The following is a 5,183-nucleotide window of genomic DNA, read 5'->3' as shown; positions in this document are numbered from 1 at the left end:
AATGAATGAATGAATGAATGAATGAATGAATAAATAAATAAATAAATAAATAAATAAATAAATAAATAAATAGAGAAATTAGAGGGCTTTCTCACTCTGCACAGAGAAAAGATCATGTGTGCCTACAGAAAGAAGGGAACATCTCTAAGGGAAGGGGAGAATCCTCACAAGAAATAAATCAAATGGCACCCTGATCTTGGACTTGTAGCCTTCCAAATTATGAAAAAAATACATTTCTGTCATTTTACTTATCCAGTCTATAGTATTGCTATGACAGTCCAAACTGACCAATATACTCTTTCTAAACTTTAGTTTATCTTTTTTAACAAATATGTAAAGATATATGTTAGAGAACGAAAAGAACTGTGCATAATCCCTTGATTTAAGCTTAGGAAGTTGCTGAGGAAAATCTTTCTGAGGAAATTTTAGCATATTAATATTAAAATATCTATCACACTTTGAATGATATATTCATAGGTAAAATATACATATTTCATCATATATTTAGTGCCTGATGTATATGATGAAATATATTTATGAAGTAGAATGCAAACATTTAAGACATGAAAGCTTATGAAAAACCTTCAAATTACTTCATGTTATTATACTTGGCTAATTTGTGTGTATTTCTGTAAGTTCCCCTGACATATGTTTACATTCTACCTTTACTAGGAAAACAAGTTTGAAGAAATTGCCTTATGTGTGAAGTGTGGGGTGTGGAAGTGTGTGTGTGTGTATGCTCTTATTTTTCTTAGTTTGATGCATGTTGATTTAATTTGAAATTGGGTATTTATTAATATATAGTGTTGATCTCATAACTTCCAGATTTTTGTTCCATTATTTTGTCACCATAAAGGAAAATTTAAAAACAATCATTTCAGCATGTTAGTAATTCCTAAAGTTATGCTGCTCAACTTGGATCCAGCTGACAAGTTTAATTATTAAGTCGGTGCCAGGATAAGTAGACCCCTGGAGGAGAGGAATGCTGTCAGCAGAGCACCTGGCCAAGGAGTTGACTCTTGGTTTGGCTGTTCTGTACGGCAGTGCCTGGTCTGTGCCACTTGCTTTTAAATACCAAGTCCGGAAAACAACCCTGTATCAATTAGACCTAAATCTTTCCGGGAGGGGACTGAGTATTACAGTTTCTTAGAAACTCCCCAGGTAATCCTGAAGTGCAACCTGGATAAGATGAGCTGCTTTATAAGGACCTGTACATGTGTTAATATATTTTACATGTATTCTCTTTCCCCAGATATGTCCAATATCGCAGCCAAGCTTTTAAACAGATGATAGTAAATTATGTTAGCCTTTACAGCTAGATGGCTGAGGATGATTCAGAGAAGTCAGAGACATGACATTTTAACACTATACTAATTTAGTAACACATAAAAGTGAAACTCCAAGTCAACAAAGAAGAAAAATATGTATCAACCCTGGTTGATCATTCCAGAGAGTAAAGAATTTATACATCAATATATTTCAAGTAGACAAAAATGTAAAGGAACTGAAATGATGAATGAGATACTTCAAAGTGAGTAGAAATTCTGTTTTAAAGAAAATGGATTCTGAAAACACACAGAAATATGCTAGCATTTGAAAAGAGATTTAATTTCAATTAACAAGAGAAAAATAACATTGAGAACTAAGAAATTAGGTGCTAGAATGTTGTGGCTAATATCCTAAAACATGACACCTTTTATAAGGGTTGTATTTGCATAGGAACCATTTACCAATTATAAGGCTGCAAGCTGAGATCATTAGGGCTCGAATTACCCTAACCCAGTGCTCACAATCCATGTGTCCATAAAAGTCAGCTGGGGATCTTGCTAAAATGCAGATTTTTATTAACTCAGGGGCAGTGCCTGTGACTGCACATGTCTAACAAGCTCCCAAGGTATGTGGAAGCTGTTTTCAAGAACTGTGTTTTACGTGGCAGCTCTAAAGTTCATTTTGAAGGTTATCAGTGATAAAAGTTATCCAGATAATATTCAATAGTCAAATTTAAAATTCCAAGTACATTGTGTGAATTTGGCTTTTCCTGGGCAGAGAACATCTGATATCTTTTAGTACTTCATATAATGATAAGTGTTTCCACAACACTAAGGTCCTAAATTATTCACTGCTGAGTAAAACAAAACAAAACAAAATTAAAAATGAGACAAAACAAATTGACTAATATTTGGCAGAGACAACAGTATTACACAACAGATAATTCCATACTTTCCTATTTTTCCCAGGATTTATCTTAAAAAAAAAAAATGAAAGAGAGCCCCTCCTGGTGGTGCAGCAGGTTGGAGCACAGCAAAGCTGGCGTTGGCCATTTCAGTGTGAGTTCAGTCCCCGGCCTGGGAGGTGACCCACTTGGCATGGCAGACCTCTCCCGTCTTGCCCACTGCTCCCCTCAGCAGTGTACTTCATCAGTCTGCCTGTTCTGCTCCCCACCCTGTCCCTGGTGAATCCTCTCATCGCCCCTGCACCTCTGGCTGCACCCCAGATCAGGTTAAAAAAAAAAAAAAGAAAGAAAACAGAAATCACTTTCCCCCAATACCTTCATGGACTTCATGGACTAAGGGCCTTTTGAGTCAGTCTCTACCACTGAAGAGGGCTGCTGAATGCAACTCCAGCTTTGTGGAGAGTTAGGTCAACTCGGTAACATAAAGGCAACAACAACCACTTCAAATCAAGGCCATTATTTTTCCCACAGAGGGTTTACCATTATGCCATGGCACATAGCTTACCACATGATTCTGGAATGAAAAATATTAATATAAACAAAATTTGAAAGTGATAAATACCATGACCTTGGGTAACATCATGAGTTAAAAAGCACTGGAAGCTTAACAAGACTGTCTTCTTATCTGAGTGGTGAAAATAAATACCGGAAAAAACAAAATACCAAAGTATGGGCCATGATCAACAAATGGATCAAAGTCTGCATTGTACTCAGTAATGCTATCATGTTAGGCAACATGATTTAGTGATTTCTTTGCAGTAGTAGCTCACAAGCATTGATCTCAGTGTTAAGAATTACTAAATGCTTAGTCAACAATTATTTATATGATTGTATTAACTGATGTTTACCATATTTGAAACTGAAGTAGAGAAATTTAAAACTTTTTATTTATTAAGCTACTAACAAATGACAATAAACCTATGCTATGTTCATATTAAGACATATTATTTATAACAATAATTATTTTCCAAGACAAACAAATGTGAATAACAATAATTGCACAGATTTGTAAACCTAATGTCTGACTTAATACAGAGAGAGAAAGAGATTCTACTCTTTGTTTCTGCATTTATTCTTTTGCTATATATTGTATTGGTTGAAGTATATAAAGGAATGTTGGTCAAACACAAATAATTAATTAGAAAAAGTATTTTAGTAGCCTTTCCAGAAGATTATGGATATTTTTCTTTGAGTCTTCACAAGAACTTGACAAATGATACTTCTGAATCAACCTTGTTACTAACCTTTAAGAAACCCTATCAATGAGCTTTCTATAATTTAAAATTTTATGTAACTTTTTATATTAAAATCTAGTTGCCTTTATAATAAATTAAATGTATCTTTTACTCATTTCATTGGCCATTTGCAAAATACTATTTTACTTACTTATGTAAAGCTTCTAAATACCAATATTTTATGATACAATATCAAAATACTGCATTCCTTAATACAACTTCATCAGAAACATTAGTAAATTGAAAGCAGTCATTCATGGTAAATAAAATAAATTTTAACTCCTTGGGTTCATTTTCTAAGTTAATATGTTCATTGGCAAAATCATTGTAACATCTCTTCCTGTAAATGAAAGGATTACTTCATTCATTTGTGAGAAAACATTTGCCCCAAATCTTACAACCAGGTTTTTATCAGTTTGTTCTTAGGAAAAGATTCTGCAGCTTCACTTAGAAGGCCACTGTGTTACATTACTGCATCACCCAGGATTCTGTTACAGTACAATCATGAAATGATGTATTGCCGTTTTTATCTGCGGTATAACATTTTATAGTTCACAATGATTCCTCACATGAACATCATTTCTCTAATTATAGTGTAATAACCAGTATTCTAGTAAACAAAAACAATGCAAAAAAATGAAAGAATGTGTTCAGAAGTATAGATAGGCTATATATGAAATAGCTCTTCCTCAATATGTAAATATAGCCTTAAAAATTACAGTGATGTGGCCCTCCCCGGTGGCCCAGCAGGTCCTAACAGACTGCACTAAGAAGCTAAAGCCACCTCCACATGAGTTTGACCCCCGCCTACCCCGGAGGTGACCACATGGCAGGGCAGAGCTCTCCTGGTCCGCCCACGGCTCCCCTCAGCAGTGTACTTCATTGATCTGCCTGTTCTGCTCCCCACTCTGTCTCTGGTGAATCCATTCACCGCCCCTGCACCTCTGGCCTCTACCCAGTTCTGTATGCACAAATAAATAAATCTTAAAAATAAATAAAAAGCTTAAAAATATTTACAGTGATGTCTCTTGAATATCCGCAGATGTCTAACAAGACAAATTCCTTGAAGTTTGCATTGTATTTACTTCTCATTTTTAATAAAACATTCTTTGCTACCATTCAACCCACGATATCATATGCTGTCCTTATCAACTAATAGAACAGTAGAAATTTAACTGCTATATAACACACCTTTATATATATATATAGCTTAATTATAAGCTAATACCAATTATCTTACTTAATATATACACATATACACATAGATGACTAAATGGTGATATATATTTATATACATGAATGTGGCATTCTTATAACATTATTTGGTGTTATATCCTCTGTCCTAGAGTAAGTTCTCCTAAGCTCTAATTTTTCTAAAATTCTCAAATTTTCAGAACTCTGAGAATTTTTCAAATTGCCAGCCATTTTGGTGGTTAGTATGTATATTTGCCCTTTTAGTTAATCTTTATAATCCAAATTTTCATTTAGATATTCTCTTTATAAAATATAAAATGCCATGTTAATGTTAAGTACTTTGGTGGGAGATCCTCATATAAATTCATAACACACTGTGGAAAAATAAAAATTTTAGTATCATAAAATGTAGGAAAAAATAATATCTTTGAATTTTCACAATCAGTTGACTGTGTGTATGCCATATTATTATATGTAGATAGGTGTACCTAATACATTAGATATTTAATTATAAGCTAATA

The sequence above is a fragment of the Condylura cristata genome, unplaced genomic scaffold (assembly GCF_000260355.1).
Source record: "Condylura cristata isolate star-nosed mole 26May11 unplaced genomic scaffold, ConCri1.0 scaffold00001, whole genome shotgun sequence".
Taxonomy (NCBI): domain Eukaryota; kingdom Metazoa; phylum Chordata; class Mammalia; order Eulipotyphla; family Talpidae; genus Condylura; species Condylura cristata.
The sequence above is the reverse complement of the archived record's forward strand: the minus strand, read 5'-3'. Positions refer to the sequence as shown.